Source organism: Eleutherodactylus coqui, chromosome 7 (genome assembly GCF_035609145.1).
Source record: "Eleutherodactylus coqui strain aEleCoq1 chromosome 7, aEleCoq1.hap1, whole genome shotgun sequence".
NCBI lineage: Eukaryota > Metazoa > Chordata > Amphibia > Anura > Eleutherodactylidae > Eleutherodactylus > Eleutherodactylus coqui.
Window position 1 is genome coordinate 11,723,026 of NC_089843.1, and position 25,780 is coordinate 11,748,805.

A 25,780-nucleotide genomic window follows, 5' to 3' on the forward strand; every position below is an offset into this window, starting at 1 on the left:
AGGGAGACCCCCACAACCATCACTCTTCTTTTTTTCCTTCACAACAGCACTACTTCTTCTCCATTCAAGGTGACTCTGTGTCCTTATTACACAGTTCTTTGTGGCTAAAGTCATTTTTTGCTGCAACTCTTTCTCCTCTTCTCTGTTCTTTGTGGGTAGAGTGATTTCTTGCTGCACCTCTTTCCCCTCTGCTCTATTCTCTGTGGGAAGAGTCATTTCTTGCTGTCTCTCTTTCTCCTTCTGCTCAGGAACCAGTACCATGCCCCCCTCCGTGAGAACGTAGTATTGGTTCCCGAGCAGTATGGGTGCTAGCTGACTCTTGATCCTCCTGCTTCTGTGGGTAACATGCTTCCATTCCTCTGCTTCTGCATTTCTTTTTCTTCAACATTTTGAAGACTTTCTTCTGCTCTCTGAAGGAAAACCTCACCTTCCTTAATGAGTTTCCCTGTAGCTATTCTCTCCTGAAGACTATGCATCTTTTTCCCCAGTAGAGACACAAGCTAGCATTTGTGGTTGGTGAAGTTTGGCTTTCCATCTGGTAGGTCTGTACACATATAGCATATGTTGCAGCTCACCATATGACTCCTCTCCTTTTCCATTTTGTCAGTTGATGTCCACTTCCAAACTTCTTAAAGTCAAGAATTGTTGTGAAGATACAAAACTTATAAGATATTGGCGATGTCCTCCAAGCAGTTATACCTGGCTAATCCCAGCAATCTTCCTGCTTTCAATGATTCTTTGCTTTTCACAGAATGCACAGTGAATATGCAAATGATCTTCATGCAGCTCCAATATCTGGTTTGTTGGCAGCGAAGAGCAAAGTGGTGTTAGCGCAAATTCGCTATCTTAGATATACTGTGCGTTTCCAAATTAAGATAATATGTACAGGCCTGGAGAGCCTTTCAAAGAAACACACGGCTACATCATGTGCCCCAAAAAGCAAACTCCGTCTTTATTCAGCGCGCGTAAACTTAAATAATCTTAACACAGGAAATGAAGTAATTTACAGTTACAGTATTTAGGGAGCCGATTGGTTATTCTCAGAGGGAGGTATTTGTGAGGTAGCTTGTGATGTCATCCATCTGGGAGGAACTTCAGTGAGCACGCTCAGTTCTTTCTTGAATTTAGCTTCATGAGAGAAACATCCTGTATCTCCTCTCTGTTTGCCAAGGACAGAGACATTCCTAAGCCATGTGCTTTCTGCCAGTTAGAACCGGTTTTTCCAGTTCTTGAGCACACGGCACTAGCTGTGGAGGTGGGGGGGAGGTGATGTTCCCTTCTCCCAGAAGTTCAGACCATTATAGAAAATACATTATATTCACAGTTGATAACAGAAAATATATACAAAATGGTGAACATATAGGATATCTCCCACAATTCCCTCCTTTGTTGTGCGTATTTTCATTCTCCTGGATAGTTTTTCCTTCCTATTTGTGTTCTCGGGCCTTTCCCTACCACCTACAGGGGACCCTAGCTGTCACCTCCGCCATGTGGCTGCCTCCTGCCTTATCCCTTCCTGCTGCTGGGTGATATCCAGGATATGGAAAATACCACACAACACGTTACAGTTTCCCACCGGTATTCTAGGTAGATGGCTCCTGAAAGATTGATCTTTATTTCACGTTTTCTGCATAAGCCACCTTGTTCATAGTTTAGATGATATAACATGTCTATTGTGATCGGCTTTTCAAGTGTGTTCTCAGGTTATATTGTTTGTTACATGTTAACATTGGTCTGATTACACAATATGGCTGAAACATTGGTACACTTACTGCTACCTTATTGTATCTGTTGACATTTTTGTCCTATTTTATACACTAAAACTTGCTTAGTCGTACCCAAGCTTTGTAAACCAAGATGTTATCAGTCTGAGACCCCCCCCCATCTGAAGTAGCCAGTTTCATTGATCAAAGGTTCAGAATCAACAACTCAATTCCCTAGACAATGCTGATGGTATCACAGGATTATCAAGACAACAGATTCCTGGCCATACAATGTATATGGACAGAGCTCAAACAAACCTATACAAATGGAATTGTAGTAAAAGCAGGTAGCATTGTTCTGTCACATTTCAGTTACATCAAAGCTTCCTACACCAAACAGGTTTGAAGGCCACATGAATGTTCATAGCTATTCGTATGTAAGATACAAAATGGAGAATAAAAGAAAATACAAAATGGAGGATGAAGGACAAAATGGAGGGCTACAAATAGCCAATTATATTTGCACCACAACGCAATATTCCTTTTTGTCATAATCCTCTTCATCAATACTTATGTATTTACCACATCCCTTATGAGGAAGAAGAGAAATGACAGCCCAATGACCGCAGGGGTCCTACATATAACAAAGGATTATGGGCCACATTTGTCTCCTTCCTTGATTATCTTTATTCAATGTCTGACATGAACCCAAATTAGCTTTTCTTGAAGTTTCACTGAGACCGTAGTGGTTAACAGCACTTGAAAGGATTCTTTGCATTTTGATCTGGAAACACGGAGAATACACATTTATGAGTGACAGATGATATAACTCCTGATATAAGGCACTCACATGGGAGGTGAGGCCCTCCTTTTTGGCCTGGAATAAGAATAGGCCTATTACAGCAGCATTACCAAACAAAACCTTCATAGGGCCTCAACTTAGTCTTATATTTAGGCGTGGTTCTAACCAAGTAGATGACTAATAAAATGTTTACCTTTATTATTTATTATTACTTCTGGTGTACCCAAATATTCAAAATTACTTTCATAAAACATATTCTTAGGTCATATTTTTGGCGTGTTAAAAATTATTTTTATTTTATTTATTTTTATTTCTCAAGCCACGCCTCCAAATAACATGAAAAGAGGTCTATGCAAACCAACAACTCCAAACACCTACCTGTGATAGCTGTATGCTATCATCCTGCAGTCACTGATACAGATAGTCTGGCTCGCACCGAGAAGGTACCTTGACCAATTGGCCTGGATTGTAACGGGCGCATATCATGCATCCTTGTACAAACCCTATTGCAGCAGTGTTGAACCCTGGGGTAAGCCAAGCAGAAGACACCATACCACACATTACCTCCTTGGATGAATGGGTTAGCTCAGGGATCAGGTGTGACATCATGGAGTGCAGCGTGCAGGGGAGGCACAGGCATTTACCTTTCTGCCAGACCCCAGTAGCATTCCGCTCGCTTTTCCACTCCTCCTTTTTCTTCTTTTGAGGCCTGTTCCTGTAATTCAAGCAACAGAGAAATATCTACACCTGTTTCAGGTGCAAGCAGGTTACCAGCCGTTACCTCATTCAAGGGAAGTCAGGCTGCTGCGGTGCCTGCTCTCTGGTTCCTTCCAGCCTCAGTGGTTGTCTCTGTGGCATAAGCCTGGACTCTGATGATAAGTCACCTGTGCGGAAAGAGCTAAAACCTTGTAGAACAAAGACACTGCTTCTGCATTCTGGATTGGCTTACTCAAGGACCCCATGAAACTTCCACTATGCCCCATAAGATGTGAAATCGTGTACGATTCCCAATGTGTACCTTAAGTCGGTGCAGACACAAACAGTGTTACCTGCAGCCAGCTTACATATTTCAGTGAGCGCCATCACCTCTATTTCCTGAGTAACTGAGTCTCTCAGGAGGAAAAGAGTGGTTTTTGTATAATTACCTCTTTCGGTCGGTTACCATTGCATAGCCTGTTTTGCTTGTCCATTTCCACAATATTTGGAACCATCTATGGGTAAAACTCAAGATTTACATTAATCATGGCAGTTACAACATTATTGTTAGGACACCCAGTTTCTCTTTTCATTAATCTTCCGACAATCATGTGCTTGCTATTAAATGTCATGGTCTGCACCTGTTGCCCCTCCTCTCAACCTTCTGAATTCAGTAAAAGACATGAAATGGCATTTTTGGAACGATACCCCTCTTGATTGCGATATGTGAGGGTGCTAGCAGGGCAGTCTCATACATAGCTAGTCTGGAAGCTGAAAGATGTTTAATTTGCACTCTATACAGTATTTTATGACCCCTTGAGGAAGCATGATATTAAGGGGCCCCACACCATCTCTGGTACCTGTACGAAAACATACTGTAAACAGGAGAGGAAATATTGTTATTACAATCTGCAACCATAACAACTGCACAAATGATGGTTAACTACTGGTTTACTAAGGGACTAGTATCCCTGATACCATTCGGGATAAAACTCAATTACTGGCATCAAAAATGTACTTACTTTTCAAATGTAACTATTTTCATGTAACATACTGTTGTTAACTGAAAATGAGATACACTCTAAAATAGAACTTTTGTTATTAATTTGACTAAAATACTTATCAGATGTCTCAAGTACACGATTTCCTCATTTTAGTATCTTAATTGAATAATATTCAAATTAACACGACTCAATATTTTTAAATTCTCCACATACTCAAAGAACCTATATATATATATATATAAATATACTGTGGTAACCCTGGACTATTATCTCACACAACTACCCTCAGGAATAAAAATTAGATGCCCCTCCTTTGGCCACCTACATTTGTTCAAGTGAGAGACTTAACATGGAGTCTAAGAGTGACCTCCCCTTTATACATTACCACAATATACATATATATACACGAACATCCACTTAAATGGAGACACACTTCTCTCCTAGGTTGGTCTGTGTGGAGGGTGGAGCAGGACCTCTTCCTATTGTTCTTCCCTCCCATCTCCTTACATCACCTAGCTCCACCCCCTGTGGCCTGGCTCAGCGTTTTGTCTTTCTTGCCTCATTTAGTTTCTAGCCACCGAACAGTACACACCATATAACACAATCTAACTCTCATACGGGCCCTTCATTTATACACCCAAATTCACACTCACTGGGGTTTTCACTCATTCATATATACAGACTGCTAAGTATCTCATGTGAAGTAGAAACTGGGATTGTATTTACTGTACATAGAACTTCCCATATTGAACAAAGTATATATATAAGAAAACTCTTATGTACCGCGGTTTTTACATATTTTGTTCAGAATAGGCTATCCAATGACAAACACAATACAACTTATGCCCATTTCCACACACATACTTATATTCACCACTCCAGATAGCAGCCATTATCACCGTTCATTGTTAAACCTTCTACCTTTCCTTAACTCATTGACTTGCTTTTTCCTTTCCCATTTTTGTGTGTCCAGTTATGTTTGCAAACATCATCTCACTGAATTTGCTTGCGAGTCATACTTATATATAAATAATTTTTCCCACAACTCACGACACAGGTCTGGCTTATCACTAATAAGCACTTACAATTTCACCCCTGCCCATCTTGTCGTAATTGGAAAAATCCTTAATTAATTGAGATTCTCTACTCCTGCACCTCATGGCACAGATCTGTACTTTTGGCACCACATTGTGGAACCTCAACAGCCCGTTTGGCCTGCCATAATCGGAGCAGAATCTCTGGCTAGCCCACATCTCTACTCCAAGCCCAAATTCCCTTGAGTTGAGGTATGCAGACATGGCAGATGCAAGCACTCCATGTGCACCCCTCCCCCCACATAACAAAGGGAGACCTCTTCAGCCACATGTTGAACAATGGAAACTCACCGCATGGACACTCTCAGCAACTTTACTCACTACTATAACCTTCAGCTAAAATTGCTTATATCAACTTTCCTTTTTGCTTTCTTTTAACAAGTTATACTACACATTCTTTGTTCCTTATTAACCTGCACAGTCTGCTCACACCATTCACTTCTACAGAGACAATACAAAACCCCATAGCTCACACCTTCTTACAATCAAGACATTACTTCACAGACAACATAAAAACAACACAGTATATCTATTTCATAGTTCTTTTGATACAGACTTATCATATTTCAACTCACCCGGCCTGGGGCGGATCATAGCAGAGAGGGAGAGATGGGACAGGTACAAGAATAACTTATTACCTTGTTTGAGCTCATTATCTGTCCGTCTCTGCTTCGAAGTCCCCTTGTGTCCGGATAACGATGAAATATCTTCATATCTCTGTATCTTCATTATCCCAGCGGTGCCTCCACATTTGTTAGCGCAAATTCGCTATCTTAGATATACTGTGCGTTTCCAAATTAAGATAATATGTACAGGCCTGGAGAGCCTTTCAAAGAAACACACGGCTACATCATGTGCCCCAAAAAGCAAACTCCGTCTTTATTCAGCGCGCGTAAACTTAAATAATCTTAACACAGGAAATGAAGTAATTTACAGTTACAGTATTTAGGGAGCCGATTGGTTATTCTCAGAGGGAGGTATTTGTGAGGTAGCTTGTGATGTCATCCATCTGGGAGGAACTTCAGTGAGCACGCTCAGTTCATTCTTGAATTTAGCTTCATGAGAGAAACATCCTGTATCTCCTCTCTGTTTGCCAAGGACAGAGACATTCCTAAGCCATGTGCTTTCTGCCAGTTAGAACCGGTTTTTCCAGTTCTTGAGCACACGGCACTAGCTGTGGAGGTGGGGGGGAGGTGATGTTCCCTTCTCCCAGAAGTTCAGACCATTATAGAAAATACATTATATTCACAGTTGATAACAGAAAATATATACAAAATGGTGAACATATAGGATATCTCCCACAGTGGCATCTCTCTCCATTCCATCAACATCTAAATTTTCCCCACTCACTATGCTTTTTGACTCGAAAGAACTAGGAACAATCCCAACTCCTAACTAGGTGTACCAATAATGGCGGGTACTGAGGTTCTTCATTATGCAACCTGCTGACCAAAAGCTGTCCTGTATGAGTTTTCACCTGGGCCAATTGTTCCTTAACAGAGTACAACAGCTGCTAAAACTCTTACGCTATTTTGCTCAAGTCTCCCACTTCCAAATCCTACTGTTCTGCCATGGCCTGAAGAGATCACACAGCATTGGAATCACAACTACTTTCCATTCTTCCCACAACAGCCTCTCTTTGCAGCTGGTGGAAAGTTATGGGAGGATCAAGCAAACTTCTTTCTCATTACATTTGACTTAACAGACTATTACATAACCCGATGAGGAATTTGGCTTTTTGAATTAGGTCTAAAGGCCCCATAGTCTCTATCCCATATTGATTTCTCTTTCAGGTACTGGCTAAGATCTCTTGGACAGGATTTGTCTACTAAGTAATACTTTCTTCCTCTTGATGGAACCCAGTAAAAACAGTTCTTAATCCCCCTGCACTAGCGTTTTTCTGGTATATATCCTCAACGAGTTCAGACTCAGACTGGAATAATACTGTTTGTTGTGCATCTCCTTCTAAAACATTTAAAACTAGTTCTGTTCATAGTTCAGGGTTCACATTATATAGGCAAATAACATTCTGTAATCTGACTGTCCAACAGCAAATGTAATATTATGGCCATCAAATTTGGAGGGATAGTTCAAAATTGTGCCCACTTGTAAGAATCTTGCAGGGACTATGCCACTAGCTGAGGGACCTGTTGCCATTTTTGACATTTGCTATTTGCTTTCAACTTTGATATTGTATCCTGCCAGCTATGCCAGAAAATGTCGTTGAGGATTGTATTGTTAATACAAGCAGATTCAGGATGCGATGCTGCAGATGGAGTTTCAAAACAATGTAACATTAACAACAAGTGTGTGCTTCAACTTTTACTATAGACTTTCCTTACAGCTTACGAAATGTAGGATCAATAAACTTTATGCACAGTAAGGCCTTAGTCAGACGGGCGTTTTTTTGCGCGATTTGCGCATGCGCCCGGCGATTTTTTAAAACCATTGCTTTGCAATGGTATCGGACACATAAGCGCTTTTTTTGCGCTTGTCTGATAAATTATAGAACAGAAATTGCACATCGCACCTATCTGCGATCTGCGATTCCTGTTCTCTTCTCTATATGCGCTCAATGGGGCCGGTGGCAGCAGCGCTGACCCCATTGAGAACATATAGAAGACAAATCATTCTTCTCTGCCACAGCTGTAACAGCTGTGGCAGAGAAGAACGATGTTTGCCCATTGAATTCAATGGAGCCGGCAATACAGCGGCTCCATTGAAAGCAATGGGCTGCCGGCGTGCGCGGGATGAATTGTCGGGAAGAGCTTAAATATATAAGCCCTTCCCTGCAATTCATCCAGAAAAGTGTTAAAATAAAAAAAAAATACATACTCACCTGCTCCCGGCAGCCGGAGTTCCGAGCGGCCGGCTTGCAGTGGGTGTGAAGGGGGTGTGAGTCAGACCTGCCCCCTGATTGGCTCAGCGCTGAGCCAATCAGGGGGCAGGTCTGACTCACACCCCCTTCACACCCATTGCAGGCCGGCCGCGGGGAACTCCGACTGCCAGGAGCAGGTGAGTATGTATATATATTTTTTTTTAACACATTTCTGGATTAATTGCAGGGAAGGGCTTATATATTTAAGCCCTTCCCGACAATTCATCCCACACTCGCCCGCAGCGCATTGCTTTCAATGGAGCCGCTGTATTGCCGGCTCCATTGAATGCAATGCGATGGACAGCTCCAGCCCGTTTCTAATGAAACGCGGCTAGGAGCAGATTTTCGGGCGATTTTCGGGCACCGGTCACGAGATTTGCAGATGCGCATCCGTCATGCGATCCGCAAATCGCGTGAAAAAACGGCCGTCTGACTAAGGCCTAAGAAATAACAGTAACAGAAAAAGCTATATCAATAATGTTGTAAAGAGATCAATCATGTAAAACAAATATAAGTCTCACCGTCCATACTTTACTATCAGAAACACAGTCCTCTTGAGGTACAATGTTCAAACACCAGACAATATGTCTTTACCTTACATAACATTTTGCAATATATCAGTCCTCATTTGTGAGCTCTGGGAATTTATTACCAGTCCCAGTCCGATGAGCCTAGTTCCCATGTACACAACAATCCTGTTTATGAGCTGGCAAGGTCCCTAATGGTGTGCACACCTACAGTCAGCCTGGGGGGCTAGCCTCACTTACAATGTGTCACGTGGGAGTACTCACTTTAACCAATCCAGGCTAGTCCAGTGTCAGGAACTCCCCTCTTTAACGGCTCACAGGAATCCTTGTAACTGTCACAAAGTTTGCTACAGACATTTTCTGGTTGTCACTGTGTACATACATTACTGATCCCGTAGTCTCCTCCAGAGGTGCACTCACTATTCCTGTGATGTACTCACTCATAATATAGTAGTTGAATTCTTGTATATTTTACCTTCACATGATTTCCTTTTCTTTCATGTATATGCCATTTATTTGCTTCTTTTATTCACCTTGCTAATATTTTTAATGTACAGACAGCGAGTTTTGCTACAAATGTCCAGATGATGAATGGCCAGATGAGAAGAGAGAAAAATGTATCCCTAAAACAGTTGAGTTCCTCTCTTATACAACAGACATTCTGACATCGCTGTTTTGTACCATCTCTTTATTATTCTCTATTATAACTCTATTTATTGTAAGAATGTTCATTTCCTTTTGGGACACTCCTCTTGTGAAGGCCAATAACCGGACTGTGAGCTTCATCCTCCTAGTCTCCATCTTGATTGGCTTCCTCTGTATCTTCTTCTTCCTCGGTCAACCAGTGAACATAACCTGTAAACTGCGACAAACATCTTTTGGAATTTTCTTCTGTATTTCTGTTTCTTCTGTGTTGGCCAAGACTATCATGGTCTGCGTTGTTTTCAGAGCCACAAAACCCGGTAGTTCCTGGAAGAAGTGGATAGAGGCCAAATGCTCTTATTATATTATTGCAACATGCTCCTCCATCCAAGTCCTGATCTGTGTAACATGGCTAATGGTGTCACCTCCTTATGTAGAATTTGACCATCTTTCATTTCCTGGAAGGATCATCATTCAGTGTAATGAAGGCTCGGATATCTGGTTCTACTCCATGTTGGGTTATATGGGACTCCTAGCAGTGGTGAGCTTTGTTTTGGCCTTTATAGTAAGGACATTACCGGACAGTTTTAATGAGGCCAAATACATCACCTTCAGCATGCTGCTGTTCTGCAGTGTCTGGATTGCCATGATCCCGGCTTACTTGAGCACCAGAGGGAAATACATGGTGGCTACTGAGATATTTGCCATATTGACCTCAAGTGCTGGAATATTAGGATGTATATTTTTCCCGAAATGTTTTATCCTAATAATGAGGCCTGAATTAAACTGCAGAAAGAAGTTAATAGAGAAATAAAATGTCCAGTGAAAATGCAATTAAACTCCTTTTACAAATATTGCATTTACTGCATATTGTGTGTAAACAAAGTTGTAGCTTTGCTGTGCTGTACTTCCATGTAATTGGGGTTAATTAAAAAAAGAATTTAGCGCTATCACTCATTATTTCCAAATATGTTTCTATATAGATTTGGTAACAGAATTAAGCTTACGATTTAGATACTATACCAGAACCAAGCGTAAAACAGATATAATGTTCAAGAAATTATTACCATATAGATACAGTACCAAAATTGTCACCTGATGTGATGTGTAGCATGGGTAGATGGATATTTCCCTTCCAAAATCAATAGACACTCATGCATCTGAAGCATCAGACATAAGAATGCCTTGGACAGCAAGCAAGAAGAGGCCTGCACTCTTTGTGTGGTTTCTCAGATCTGGCTGAGGAGCCATGTCATGGTGGCAATGAGTGCAGCACACTCTTTGTAATTTTGTGCACCGTTAAAGGTATACAACAGGATATGGGTGACTAATTAGGTGATCATAAGCCAGTGACTGGATTAAAATCACTTGGTAGCGAAATAAGACTAACACACGTGTAGATAAATGAGCACACCATGTAGATAAAAACACACCATTTACTTTCAGGCCCGTGGTTGTCTGCATTAGTCTGAAGTACTAGAAATCAACCCCACTAACAGTTTTGCAATTCCTGCAACACTGTGTTCAAGTTCTCTTTAGTACCGACAAAACTTCTATGAAGATTCTCTATTTCTTGTCTGAAGTTTTGCCGCTATATTGCTCTCTAGTAAAAAGCAGAGCTGGCTTGAACGGACTTCAGGTTTGGGAAAACAAATAGTTTCTCAGCATCTTGATGATTTTTGGGCTGCTGCACACAGGATTTCTTGAAAGCTTACATAATGTGTCTCTAATTACAGCAGGATAAAGGAGGGGAAGAATATGCATGCTAGGGCTTCACATGGCTGTCAGCTTCCTCCATGTCCATCTCGGCTCCTCTCTTTGTCCCCCAACTGAACAGCTCACTGCCCCATGCCGTACTGCCTTTTCACTTCCATCTTCTAATACTGTTTATCAATTTCTAAGTGCGCAATAAAAAATAGCCGGAACCCCCACCTTTTTTCCTCAGCTTGTCACAGCTAAACTCTAACTAACTGATTTACAATGGCGCCTAAACAACTATAGCTCTTTAGTTTCCTGACTTTCTCTAGTAGTTAGAATAGTTGTTCTTAGCTTGCAGATAAAGTACTTCTATCCTGTAGTGCCAGTCTAGGACAATACAATAATAGTCTGTGTGGTTGCTGGGACTACTGGGGAGCAGCAGCATCAGACTTCACAGGAACAGCCCTTCATTTGCTCCCCAGCAATCCTGTCAGCGATGCATAGTTTTAATGTCCTAAGGGCTGATTTTTATCTTCCCCCTGCCTCTGAGCAGTAGCACTGTGCAGTTCTTTTCAGTTATTTAAAAGGCTAGTAAATGTAAATGATCAATCTGTGAGAGAAAAGGTTTGGGGGAACGGACATAGCCAGCAGTCTATATGACAAGCATATGCAGCCTAGCCATGTTTAGACTTAGGTACTAATGATTTAGTAGACATATCCTTCATGCAGGCATGTTGGGGGGTGGCTATAGAATTAGGGGAAAGCAGCTAATGGGCCCCTAGGAACTTCAAGTGTAAAATGGACTTATTAGAATCTGCCATTTGTCCACATCTTACAAATCCCACCTGGGGTACAGCATGGAAACTTCTGAGCACAACTATATAAAGGTTGTTAAAAGCTGATAAATCCTAGAATTACCCAATAATTATTTTACACAAAACAGTTTTACATTCTAGTTTTTAGAAACCATTATACTGTCTATAGCTGCCATTTTTAATGTTTCCCTCAGCTTCTAATAAATGTCCTATAAACCCATCACCGGAATGTCACATAAAATTATTAATACAGGTAGCTGTTGTTACAAAGTCAGCCACCTATACTTCAAGATGATTTAATAAAGTGAAAATTGTCTAGTTAGCCCCTTAACGACCACCCGTATGGTTTTTGATGATGGCCATTAGGGCCTATTTTGTGCAGCACCATCTTTTAAAGGAGCTGCATTAGAAGCCTGGTACAGTTCCCCTGTGCCCGAACAAGTGGGTGCTCGGCTGCCAGTTGACAGCCGGGCACTTGCTCTAACAACAAATAATTCTAGCAGGAAAAAGTGTAATCCACACTTGCTTGCAGAGTAAAATTTGTAATCTCTCTTTATTTAGTCATATTAAAATTGCCAGGTATACACATCTCTAACCAGACCCGTATCGGCTGCACAGAACCTTCATCAGTGGTATACAGCCCCGTCATTTACAGGGCACGGTAATAGCAAATATGCTAAACAAATTTTTTACTTATCTGTTCTGTGGAGGATATATACATAAGGTGAAATGTCTATTTCACTATCTGAGCCAGCACAAGGGAACGTGCCGGCCACATCCTATTCTGCTAACCGTTATCAGAATATACAGCTTGATAAATGAGAAAGCTCATAACCTCAGGGCACACTTTTTACCCGCACATAACCCTCAGGCGTCATTTACTGTTCAATTAATTTTTATTATTGTATATGAAAAAATACATCACATATAGAGCAAAAATCTGTAACAGATATCTTCTCAGGAGTTTGTTATACCGAGAAATAACATCAAAGAGAAATGCCAATATGTTAATCGACTAGCTTCTTCTGCTTCAGTTATAACTGCTCTAAGGGAGAGAAATATCTTGAGTAGGAATGAGTGAGCACACTCGTTGGAGCTTGATGCTCGTTCGAGCATTAGGTTACTCGAGACGAACACCATGCGGTACTCGAGTCAATTGCATTTCCTTCCCTCCATGTTTAGTGCCATTTTCCAGCCAATAAACATGCGGGGAAGGCATTACCACTTCCTGCTGTGACATGTCAACCCTCTCCCCCCCACAGTAGTGAGTGGCTGGGCCGATCAGGTGACCGCCGAGTACACAAACTAGTCCCGCCCGCGGCTCGCCTCAGACACACACTGGCAGTGGTTAGGGAAAGTGCTGAGGCCTATACAGGGAAAGTGTTTGAGTAGGATCCTGTCTTCAAGACCCCCAACGGTCCTTCTTAGCGCTACTCCTCATCATGTGCATTACTGTTGTGGCTGGCTGGGACCAGTAGTGCACCATTTTTATTTTTTTTTAAGCATCTAGGCCTTTGCAGGCCATTACACCTATACTGTTCTGTGTCTGCAGTGCCGTAGGCAGAGTTGAGGGAAAGAGTTGCCTATATAGGGAAAGTGTTTGAGTAGGATCCTGTCTTCAAGACCCCCAACGGTCATTCTTAGGGCTACTCCTTATCCTGTGCATTACAGTTGTGGCTGGCTGGAACCAGTAGTGCACCAATTTTGTTTTTTTTTAAACATATATCCCTCTGCAGAGCATTACAGCTATAGCAGCTCACTCTCATCTCTAAATAGTACGCAAATATTTCCTGGGCCACTCCAGATCATTGCAGCTATACCATCCTATGTGTGCAGTGCCATAGGCAGAGGGCTCTCTCTCATCACTAAATAGTACGCAAATATTTCCTGGGCTACTGCAGAACAGCATTTCACAGATAAAATTCTATGTGTTGGGTGAAGTAGTCGCAGTTATCAGCACTATCCACTAGCTGTATAGCTTTCTGCCACTGGGCAGAAAGCGTCGCACAATACCCTTTCCTTGGGTGCGGTGAAGTTGCCCCTGTTATTAGCACTGTCCACTGGCTGTATAGCTTTCTGCCCCTGGGGAGAGCTTCAAACAATACCCTTTCCGTGGGTGTGGTGAAGTTGCCACAGTTATCAGCACTGTTCACTGCCTATATAGCTTTCTGTGTGTGGTAAATTAGCCACAGTTCTCAGTGCTATATGGTGGAGTAATTTATTTTGTCCCTGCTCTATCCTTACTCCGACATGATGAGGAGTAGGGATAAGGGTCGAGGACGTGAAGTGGGAGTCCAAGTGAGAGTGTGGGTGCAGGCCGAGTTCCTGGGCGGGGTGCATCACAGCCGGCTGCTGAGGGCTTAGGAGAGAGGCAAGTCCCTACGCTCCCAAGCTTCCTATCACAATTTGCGGGTCCGCGTGGTAGACCTTTATTACAAGAAGAGCAGTGCAAGCAGGTCATGTAGTGGATGGCAGATAATGTGTCCAGCAATGTATTAAACCCCCAGTCTTCTACACAGTCCACTACTCCCGGCCTAGGCACTGCACCTCTGAATCCTCTGGCTGCTGTCAGGACTTGGGGTCCAGCAAACTGGAGGTCCCTGAAGATACCAGCAACCCCTGTCCCTACCCCAGGGCGACAACTGGGCGATGGTTTCTATACTTACTAAGGAAGGGGAACGCTGGGACTACAAAAAAGACAGACACTGGAACAAACAACAGCAAGGAGAGTCAGACCCTCCGGGTCGGCAACGAGAGGGTACGTGGTACAAGAGGGTCAGGCAAAGGCAACGTCAGGTTAAAAAACAGGGAGACAAAAGTCAGGAGTCACAACAAGAAGTATACTGGTGTAGCAGGAAGACCAAACTAACACTGGCACTGGAAAGCAGACACCAACAGGTTTAAATGCTGTCAGAGCTCCCGCCCCAGCAGCTGATTGGGGCGGGGAGTCTGACAGCAGCTAACTGCACCCAGCAGCACTGGAGTCCGGATGATGAGGCTCAAGACTTCCGGCAACTGTCTCTAGAGCTTTTTGTGGATGAGGATGATGAGAAACACTTGTCTGTCAATGAGATAGTAGTAAGGGCAGTAAGTCTGAGGGAGGAGCGCACGGAGGATTTGGAGAAAGAGCTGCTAGAAAATGAGGTGACTGACCCCACCTGGCTGGCTAAGCCTACTGAAGACAGGGCTTCAGAGGGAGAGGAAAGTGTTGCAGCAGGAAAGGTTGGAAGAGGCAGTGGGGTGGCCAGGGGGAGAGGCAGGGCCACGGCAAAGAATCCTCAACTCTTTCCCACAGCACCCCCTTGCAGCAAGCCTTCATGCAGAGGGATAGATGTTCAAAGGTGTGGATGTTTTTCAGTGAGAGCGAGTAAGACTGAAAACAGTGGTGTGCAGCCTGTGCCGCACCAAGACCAGCCGGGGAGCCACCACTACCAGCCTCACCACCACCTTCATGCGCAGGCATATGATGGCCAAGCACCCCACAAGGTGGGACGAAGGCCATTGACTGCCTCCGGGTCACACCACTGCCTCTTTCCCTGTGCCACAACCTGCCACACAGATCCAATTCCCCTCCCAGGATGCAGGCACAAGCATCTCCCGGCCTGCACCCAAACCATCACCTCCACCGTCCTCCACAGCCTCTAGCAACGTCTCCCAGCACAGCGTTCACCTGTCGCTAACACAAGCCTTGGAACGAAAGCGCAAATACGCCACCACCCACCCGAATGCATAAGCTTTAAACATGCACATTGCCAAATTAATCAGCCTGGAGATGCTGCCGTACAGGCTTGTGGAAACAGAGGCTTTCAAAAACATGATGGCGGTGGCGGTCCCGTGCTACTCGGGCCTCAGTCGCCACAATTTTCCCGGTGTGCTGTCCCCGCCCTACACCAGCACGTCTCCCGCAATATTACCCGTGCCCTCATCAACGCAGTTACTGAGAAGGTCCACTTAACGACGGACACGTGGACAAGTACTGGCGGGCAGGGCCACTATATCTTCCTGACAGCACATTGGGTGAACTTGGTGGAGGCTGGGACCGAGTCAGAGACTGGGACCGCTCACGTGCTACCCACACCAAGGGTAGGGGGTCGTACCTCGGTGCTAGTATCTGCGGTGTATTATGCTACCTCCTCCAAACCCCCCTCCTCCTCCTCCTCCGCCCCACCTACAACTCTCAATTATGACGTGCGAGCACGTCTCCAGAAGTCGGTAGCGCACAGCACAGCGGTGGGTAAGCGTCAGCAAGCCGTGCTGAAACTAATCAGCTTAGGTGACAAGAGGCAGATGGCCCCCGAGCTGTTACAGGGTCTGACGGAGCAAACCGACCTCTGGCTTTCGCCGTTGAGCCTCGAAACCGGGCATAGTCGCGTGTGACAACGGCTGTAAGCTGGTGGCGGCTCACACACGTGCCATGCATGTCTTTAATCTGGAGGTTCAGCAGTTTCTGAAAACTACCCCCACTTGTCTGACCTGCTCGGTGCATCGTGTGTGTGCACATTTCCGCAAGTCCACCATGGATGCTGCCACCCTTAGGACACTGCAACATCGGTTACAGCTGCCAGAGCACCGACTGCTGTGCGATGTGCCCACGCGCTGGAATTCTATGCTGCACATGTTGGCCAGGCTGTATGAGCAGCGTAGAGCAATTGTGGATTACCAGCTGCAACATGGGCGGCGGAGTGGTAGTCAGCCTCTGCAGTTCTTTACAGAGTAGTGGGGATGGATGGCCGACATCCGCCAGGTTCTCGGAAACTTTGAGGAGTCTACCCAAATGGTGAGCGGCGATGCGGCCATTATTAGCATTACCATCCCGCTGCTTTACCTGCTGAGAAGTTCACTGCTTAGCATAAAGGCCAACGCTTTGCGGTTAGAAAAGAAGACGGGGGATGACAGTATGTCGCTTGATGGCCACCCACCCTCACGTCTATATCTCAGCGTGTTTTGGAGCAGGAGGACGAGGAGGAGGAGGAGGGGGGAAAGACTGCTTGCCACACTCCAGAGGGTACCCATGTTGCTTGCCTGTCATCTGTTCAGCATGTATGGGCTGAAGAGGAGAAGGAAGAGGAGGAGGAGCATCCTCTCAGTGAGGACAGTGATGTGTTGCATACTGGGACTCTGGCACACATGGCTGACTTCATGTTAGGTTGCCTTTCCCATGACCCAAGCTTTAAACGCATTCTTGCCAACACGGATTACTGGGTGCACACCTTCTCAACCCGCGGTATAAGAAGAACGTTTCCACTCTCATTCCCGAAGAGGAAAAGGGTACAAGAGTGATGCAATACCACAGGGCTCTGGTGCAAAAAGTGATGCTAAAGTTCCGATCTGACAGCGCTAGCAGTAGAAGATGCAGTTCAGAGGGCCAACTAGCAGTGGAGGCGCGGGGATCAGGCAGCATGTCCAGCGCAGGCAGGGGAACACTCTCCAAGGCCTTTAACAGTTTTCTGGCTCCCCAGCAAGAATGTGCTGCCACTCCCCAGGCAAGACTGAGTTGGAGGGAGCACTGCAAAAAAAATTGTGAGGGAGTGCGTAGCCGATTGTATCACCGTCCTCCGTGATGCCTCTGCTCCGTACAACTATTGGGTGTCAACGCTGGACACGTGGCACGAACTTGCGCTGTACCCCTGGAGGTGCTGGCTTGCCCTGCCGCTAGCGTCTGGTCAGAAAGGGTGTTTAGTGCAGCTGGGGGGATCATCATGGATAAGCGTAGCCGCCTGTCAACTGATAGCACCAATAGCTTACCCTCATAAAGATGAACAAAGGCTGGATTTCCCCAGACTTCTCTTCTCCACCAATGGAAAGCAGCGGATCCTTAAGAATCTTTTCGCTGCAACAGGAGAAAAATGCATCCTCTATCAACCCAAAAACGTGGAGTATTAGCTTTGTGTACCAATACTCCTCATAAAATGGCATGTGATCACGCTGAACTGCCAATTTCTATGTGGCCCAAAATGCTCTGTTCAAGAGTTTTAAAGATTTTATCAGTATTTAAAGTTTTAAAAGTTAAACTTAAAGCCTTCACGCTCTGTTACAAATTAACCAATAACGAGCTGTATCTTCAAAAAATGTTTACGGGTTTTACCTGCCCTCTGCATTCAGTAATTTTTCATGGTTACAATTGTACTCTTGGTACACCAATTTTTCAGGCTATTGCCCATATTGTTAGCCAACAAATTTTTCCAGGCTTCGTCTTTACTCTTGGTAAGCAAATTTTTACAATTGTTCGCCAATAGTATTGGAACACCAATGTTACTGGGGTCCGGCTATACACTTGCTACAGAAATGTTAGAGGTGTTCACCTATACTTTTGCTACAGAAATGTTACTGGGGTCTGCCTATAGTTTTGCTACAGAAATGTTACTGGGGTCTGCCTATAGTTTTGCTACAGAAATGTTACATGGGTTCGCCTTTACTTTTGCTACAGAAATGTTACAGTGGTCTGCTTATACAGTTTCTACTGAATGGTTTGAGGGGTTCGCCTATATTCTTGCTACAGTAATGTTACTGAGGTCCGCCTATACAGTTGTTACTAAATGGTTTGAGGGGTTCGCCTATGCTCTTGCTACAGAAATGTTACAGGGGCTCACCTATACTATTGTGACAGAAATGTTACTGGGGTCCGCCTATACTCTTGCTACAGAAATGTTACTGGGGTCAGCCTATACTTTTTCTACTGAATAGTTTGAGGGGTTTACCTATACTCTTGCTACAGAAATGTTACTAGGGTCCACCTATATTTTTGATAGAGAAATGTTAGAGGGATTCGCCAATACTTTTGCTACAGAAATGTTACACGGGTCTGCCTATATTTTTGCTACAGAAATGTTACTAAGGTTCGCCTATAATCTTGCTACAGAGATGTTACTAGAGTCTACCTATACATTGGCTACAGAAATGTTACTGGGGTTCGTCTATGCTCTTTCTATAGAAATGTTACCTGGGTCCACCTATATAGTTGCTACTGAATGATTTGAGGGGTTCGCTTATACTCTTGCTACAGAAATGTTACAGGGGTTCACCTATAATTTTGCTACAGAAATGATGCAGGGGTTTGCCCATACAGTTTCTACTGAATGGTGTGAGGGGTTTGCCTATATTCTTGCTACAGAAATGTTACAGGGGTCTGCCTATACAGTTGTTACTAAATGGTTTGAGGGGTTTACCTATACTGTTGCTACAGAAATGTTAGAGGGGTTCACCTATACTTTTGCTATAGAAGTGTTACTGGAATCCCGATATACTTTTGCTACAGAAATGTTTCTGGGGTTCGCCTTTACTTTTGCTACAGAAATGTTACAGGGGTCTGCCTATACAGTTTCTACTGAATGGTTTGAGGGGTTTATCTATACTCTTGCTACAGAAATGTTACTGGGGTCCACCTATATTTTTGCTAGAGAAATGTTAGAGGGATTCGCCAATACTTTTGCTACAGAAATGTTACACGGGTCTGTCTATACAGTTTCTACTGAATGGTTTGAAGGGTTCACCTACATTGTTGCTACAGAAATGTTACTGTGATCCGCCTATATTTTTGCTACAGAAATGCTACTAAGGTCCGCCTATAATCTCGCTACAGAAATGTTACTAGAGTCTGCCTATACTTTTGCTACAGAAATATTACTGGGGTTCGCCTATACTCTTCCTATAGAAATGTTACCGGGGTCCGCCTATATAGTTGCTACTGAATGATTTGAGGGGTTCGCTTATACTCTTGCTACAGAAATGTTACATGGGTTCACCTATACTTTTGCTACAGAAATGTTGCAGGGGTGTTGCAGCCGTCCGGATCCCACCTTGCTTTCAGGCCAGACCAGGGTTTAACAGTATTCCTACCTCTCCTGGAGCTGAGGGGTGTGGTGGTTGCAAGAGTAATGTCAGTCCTCACCTGGTGCTGAGTAGCTCTGCTCCTATTTAAGCAGTGCTAGTATTGACTCCTGTGCTGGTCAATGCTTCAGTTGCCACTGGACAGCAGCTGAGTAACACTTCCTGGCTGAAGCTCCTCCGTGCTAGCTAAGTTCCTATTTCTGCTTTGTTTGGTTTTCTGTTTCCCTTTCTTTTGTTCTAGGGATCCCTGATAGGGACTTGTCAGTGGCCCAGGCACGCGTGCGGGTCCGCACCTATCGGAGCTATCGGCCCGCCGAGTAGGCAGGGCCCCCTCCCTAGGTTAGGGGTTTATAGGGAGAGGTTTTCCCGTAGTTTTATGTTTCCTTTGCACAGTTGTGCCTTTTCATTTGTTTTGGATATTGCATGTCCGGTTGGACGCAAAAGGGGTTTGCCCATACAGTTTTTACTGAATAGTTTGATGGGTTCATCTATACTTTTGCTACAGGAATGTTACTGGGGTCCGCCTATACAGTTGTTACTAAATGGTTTGAGGGGTTTACCTATACTCTTGCTACAGACATGTTAGAGGGGTTCACCTATACTTTTGCTATAGAAATGTTACTGGGGTCCGCCTATTCTCTTGCTACAGAAATGTTACTGGGGTGTGCCTATAGTTTTGCTACAGAAATGTTACATGGGTTCGCCTTTACTTTTGCTACAGGAATGTTACTGGGGTCCGCCTATACAGTTGTTACTAAATGGTTTGAGGGGTTTACCTATACTCTTGCTACAGACATGTTAGAGGGGTTCACCTATACTTTTGCTATAGAAATGTTACTGGGGTCCGCCTATTCTCTTGCTACAGAAATGTTACTGGGGTGTGCCTATAGTTTTGCTACAGAAATGTTACATGGGTTCGCCTTTACTTTTGCTACAGAAATGTTACTGGGGTCCGCCTTTACAGTTTCTACTGAATAGTTTGATGGGTTCACCTATACTTTTGCTACAGAAATGTTACTGGGGTCCACCTATATAGTTGCTACTGAATGATTTGAGGGGTTCGCTTATACTCTTGCTACAGAAATGTTACAGGGGTTCACCTATAATTTTGCTACAGAAATGATGCAGGGGTTTGCCCATACAGTTTCTACTGAATGGTTTGAGGGGTTCGCCTATATTCTTGCTACAGAAATGTTACAGGGGTCTGCCTATACAGTTGTTACTAAATGGTTTGAGGGGCTTACCTATACTGTTGCTACAGAAATGTCAGAGGGGTTCCCCTATACTTTTGCTATAGAAATGTTACTGGAATCCCGATATACTTTTGCTACAGAAATGTTTCTGGGGTTCGCCTTTACTTTTGCTACAGAAATGTTACAGGAGTCTGCCTATACAGTTTCTACTGAATGGTTTGAGGGGTTCATCTATACTCTTGCTACAGAAATGTTACTGGGGTCCACCTATATTTTTGCTAGAGAAATGTTAGAGGGATTCGCCAATACTTTTGCTACAGAAATGTTACACGGGTCTGTCTATACAGTTTCTACTGAATGGTTTGAAGGGTTCACCTACATTGTTGCTACAGAAATGTTACTGTGATCCGCCTATATTTTTGCTACAGAAATGCTACTAAGGTCCGCCTATAATCTCGCTACAGAAATGTTACTAGAGTCTGCCTATACTTTTGCTACAGAAATATTACTGGGGTTCGCCTATACTCTTCCTATAGAAATGTTACCGGGGTCCGCCTATATAGTTGCTACTGAATGATTTGAGGGGTTCGCTTATACTCTTGCTACAGAAATGTTACATGGGTTCACCTATACTTTTGCTACAGAAATGTTGCAGGGGTGTTGCAGCCGTCCGGATCCCACCTTGCTTTCAGGCCAGACCAGGGTTTAACAGTATTCCTACCTCTCCTGGAGCTGAGGGGTGTGGTGGTTGCAAGAGTAATGTCAGTCCTCACCTGGTGCTGAGTAGCTCTGCTCCTATTTAAGCAGTGCTAGTATTGACTCCTGTGCTGGTCAATGCTTCAGTTGCCACTGGACAGCAGCTGAGTAACACTTCCTGGCTGAAGCTCCTCCGTGCTAGCTAAGTTCCTATTTCTGCTTTGTTTGGTTTTCTGTTTCCCTTTCTTTTGTTCTAGGGATCCCTGATAGGGACTTGTCAGTGGCCCAGGCACGCGTGCGGGTCCGCACCTATCGGAGCTATCGGCCCGCCGAGTAGGCAGGGCCCCCTCCCTAGGTTAGGGGTTTATAGGGAGAGGTTTTCCCGTAGTTTTATGTTTCCTTTGCACAGTTGTGCCTTTTCATTTGTTTTGGATATTGCATGTCCGGTTGGACGCAAAAGGGGTTTGCCCATACAGTTTTTACTGAATAGTTTGATGGGTTCATCTATACTTTTGCTACAGGAATGTTACTGGGGTCCGCCTATACAGTTGTTACTAAATGGTTTGAGGGGTTTACCTATACTCTTGCTACAGACATGTTAGAGGGGTTCACCTATAATTTTGCTATAGAAATGTTACTGGGGTCCGCCTATTCTCTTGCTACAGAAATGTTACTGGGGTGTGCCTAAAGTTTTGCTACAGAAATGTTACATGGGTTCGCCTTTACTTTTGCTACAGGAATGTTACTGGGGTCCGCCTATACAGTTGTTACTAAATGGTTTGAGGGGTTTACCTATACTCTTGCTACAGACATGTTAGAGGGGTTCACCTATACTTTTGCTATAGAAATGTTACTGGGGTCCGCCTATTCTCTTGCTACAGAAATGTTACTGGGGTGTGCCTATAGTTTTGCTACAGAAATGTTACATGGGTTCGCCTTTACTTTTGCTACAGAAATGTTACTGGGGTCCGCCTTTACAGTTTCTACTGAATAGTTTGATGGGTTCACCTATACTTTTGCTACAGAAATGTTACTGGGGTCCACCTATATAGTTGCTACTGAATGATTTGAGGGGTTCGCTTATACTCTTGCTACAGAAATGTTACAGGGGTTCACCTATAATTTTGCTACAGAAATGATGCAGGGGTTTGCCCATACAGTTTCTACTGAATGGTTTGAGGGGTTCGCCTATATTCTTGCTACAGAAATGTTACAGGGGTCTGCCTATACAGTTGTTACTAAATGGTTTGAGGGGTTTACCTATACTGTTGCTACAGAAATGTTAGAGGGGTTCCCCTATACTTTTGCTATAGAAATGTTACTGGAATCCCGATATACTTTTGCTACAGAAATGTTTCTGGGGTTCGCCTTTACTTTTGCTACAGAAATGTTACAGGGGTCTGCCTATACAGTTTCTACTGAATGGTTTGAGGGGTTCATCTATACTCTTGCTACAGAAATGTTACTGGGGTCCACCTATATTTTTGCTAGAGAAATGTTAGAGGGATTCGCCAATACTTTTGCTACAGAAATGTTACACGGGTCTGTCTATACAGTTTCTACTGAATGGTTTGAAGGGTTCACCTACATTCTTGCTACAGAAATGTTACTGTGATCCGCTTATATTTTTGCTACAGAAATGCTACTAAGGTCCGCCTATAATCTCGCTACAGAAATGTTACTAGAGTCTGCCTATACTTTTGCTACAGAAATATTACTGGGGTTCGCCTATACTCTTCCTATAGAAATGTTACCGGGGTCCGCCTATATAGTTGCTACTGAATGATTTGAGGGGTTCGCTTATACTCTTGCTACAGAAATGTTACATGGGTTCACCTATACTTTTGCTACAGAAATGTTGCAGGGGTGTTGCAGCCGTCCGGATCCCACCTTGCTTTCAGGCCTGACCAGGGTTTAACAGTATTCCTACCTCTCCTGGAGCTGAGGGGTGTGGTGGTTGCAAGAGTAATGTCAGTCCTCACCTGGTGCTGAGTAGCTCTGCTCCTATTTAAGCAGTGCTAGTATTGACTCCTGTGCTGGTCAATGCTTCAGTTGCCGCTGGACAGCAGCTGAGTAACACTTCCTGGCTGAAGCTCCTCCGTGCTAGCTAAGTTCCTATTTCTGCTTTGTTTGGTTTTCTGTTTCCCTTTCTTTTGTTCTAGGGATCCCTGATAGGGACTTGTCAGTGGCCCAGGCACGCGTGCGGGTCCGCACCTATCGGAGCTATCGGCCCGCCGAGTAGGCAGGGCCCCCTCCCTAGGTTAGGGGTTTATAGGGAGAGGTTTTCCCGTAGTTTTATGTTTCCTTTGCACAGTTGTGCCTTTTCATTTGTTTTGGATATTGCATGTCCGGTTGGACGCAAAAGGGGTTTGCCCATACAGTTTTTACTGAATAGTTTGATGGGTTCATCTATACTTTTGCTACAGGAATGTTACTGGGGTCCGCCTATACAGTTGTTACTAAATGGTTTGAGGGGTTTACCTATACTCTTGCTACAGACATGTTAGAGGGGTTCACCTATACTTTTGCTATAGAAATGTTACTGGGGTCCGCCTATTCTCTTGCTACAGAAATGTTACTGGGGTGTGCCTATAGTTTTGCTACAGAAATGTTACATGGGTTCGCCTTTACTTTTGCTACAGAAATGTTACTGGGGTCCGCCTTTACAGTTTCTACTGAATAGTTTGATGGGTTCACCTATACTTTTGCTACAGAAATGTTACTGGGGTCCACCTATATAGTTGCTACTGAATGATTTGAGGGGTTCGCTTATACTCTTGCTACAGAAATGTTACAGGGGTTCACCTATAATTTTGCTACAGAAATGATGCAGGGGTTTGCCCATACAGTTTCTACTGAATGGTTTGAGGGGTTCGCCTATATTCTTGCTACAGAAATGTTACAGGGGTCTGCCTATACAGTTGTTACTAAATGGTTTGAGGGGCTTACCTATACTGTTGCTACAGAAATGTCAGAGGGGTTCCCCTATACTTTTGCTATAGAAATGTTACTGGAATCCCGATATACTTTTGCTACAGAAATGTTTCTGGGGTTCGCCTTTACTTTTGCTACAGAAATGTTACAGGGGTCTGCCTATACAGTTTCTACTGAATGGTTTGAGGGGTTCATCTATACTCTTGCTACAGAAATGTTACTGGGGTCCACCTATATTTTTGCTAGAGAAATGTTAGAGGGATTCGCCAATACTTTTGCTACAGAAATGTTACACGGGTCTGTCTATACAGTTTCTACTGAATGGTTTGAAGGGTTCACCTACATTGTTGCTACAGAAATGTTACTGTGATCCGCCTATATTTTTGCTACAGAAATGCTACTAAGGTCCGCCTATAATCTCGCTACAGAAATGTTACTAGAGTCTGCCTATACTTTTGCTACAGAAATATTACTGGGGTTCGCCTATACTCTTCCTATAGAAATGTTACCGGGGTCCGCCTATATAGTTGCTACTGAATGATTTGAGGGGTTCGCTTATACTCTTGCTACAGAAATGTTACATAGGTTCACCTATACTTTTGCTACAGAAATGTTGCAGGGGTGTTGCAGCCGTCCGGATCCCACCTTGCTTTCAGGCCAGACCAGGGTTTAACAGTATTCCTACCTCTCCTGGAGCTGAGGGGTGTGGTGGTTGCAAGAGTAATGTCAGTCCTCACCTGGTGCTGAGTAGCTCTGCTCCTATTTAAGCAGTGCTAGTATTGACTCCTGTGCTGGTCAATGCTTCAGTTGCCGCTGGACAGCAGCTGAGTAACACTTCCTGGCTGAAGCTCCTCCGTGCTAGCTAAGTTCCTATTTCTGCTTTGTTTGGTTTTCTGTTTCCCTTTCTTTTGTTCTAGGGATCCCTGATAGGGACTTGTCAGTGGCCCAGGCACGCGTGCGGGTCCGCACCTATCGGAGCTATCGGCCCGCCGAGTAGGCAGGGCCCCCTCCCTAGGTTAGGGGTTTATAGGGAGAGGTTTTCCCGTAGTTTTATGTTTCCTTTGCACAGTTGTGCCTTTTCATTTGTTTTGGATATTGCATGTCCGGTTGGACGCAAAAGGGGTTTGCCCATACAGTTTTTACTGAATAGTTTGATGGGTTCATCTATACTTTTGCTACAGGAATGTTACTGGGGTCCGCCTATACAGTTGTTACTAAATGGTTTGAGGGGTTTACCTATACTCTTGCTACAGACATGTTAGAGGGGTTCA